Raw genomic sequence first — 1,082 nt, 5'->3', positions numbered from 1 at the left:
AATGTTTGATTTGGTTGACATTGACAAGCAACAATCATCCATGTTTTCTGTTCTTTCTTTCATGTTGTACGTCAGCTCCCCCCAGGGGCGAGGGGAGGACACAGGAGCAGCAGGCGGCGGATGCTGTTCAACAGGGCCAGGATCGGGCAGGCGAGGGCTCCTTTGCTGGCCCCAGTAAGTTTTCATTTTAGACTAGTACCTATTTTTCCTAGCGTTCCTCATTTGATTTTTTCAAAATCGTCTTTGATCTTCTTGTAGACTGTATCTAAATTCTTATCCTGCCTCTACTATGACTCCCTGTGGTATTACTAGATTATTCTTATTAGTCTGTCTGTGTAGCTAACTAAGATTGCACGGTTGGCGAAACTCCCATTCTAGTCAGCAATAGCTCTATCAACTTAGTGCAGTCCTCTGGGATTGTCCATAATGTCTTTTGAAGTGTTCTATCTGCTTTGAAAATTCCCAACTATAAAATGTGAATGACCACCAAGAAATAATAAGATACTACCTTTTGGTTTGGATAGGAGAACAATCCATACCACTACAGTGGCGCGGACAATTCTTCTGCAGAAACAGAACTATGGACAATAAATAGTGCATTGCTTATGAATTATAATAGGCGCTGTTAGAGTTACCACATACCTCTGTGATAACAGACTTTGAACCCCCAATGTCCTTACTGACTGACTACTACATAGTGTGGCACAGTCATTTACCTCCCAAATTCATCGATCATTGATCCCAATGATGATTATTATCCAACGTAGCTGAAGAGTACGGAGTCAGAGTCAAGAAGTGTCAGAGGCACGGACTCATGCTTGCAAAAATTGCAAAACCTTTCGCTCTAGTCACTCTAGTCACTCTGGACCAAAAAACACAGAGTCTCTCTAAGTTTAAAAGCTTTATTAAAAGTAAACACATTTATTAAAATGAAGTCATAATAAAAAAACGAAACGTTTAACTGAGAATGTAAAAGTGGTTAGTGCTGACGATTAATTGAAGACATTTCTTGTGGTCGAGCCGAGCTCTCACCTTGTTTCAACTTGATCTTGTTGTTAGAAGTCCATCTTCTGTCTGTGTGG

The sequence above is a fragment of the Lissotriton vulgaris genome, chromosome 8 (genome assembly GCF_964263255.1).
Source record: "Lissotriton vulgaris chromosome 8, aLisVul1.2, whole genome shotgun sequence".
NCBI classification, from domain to species: Eukaryota; Metazoa; Chordata; class Amphibia; order Caudata; family Salamandridae; genus Lissotriton; species Lissotriton vulgaris.
Note: the sequence above shows the minus strand (reverse complement) of the source record.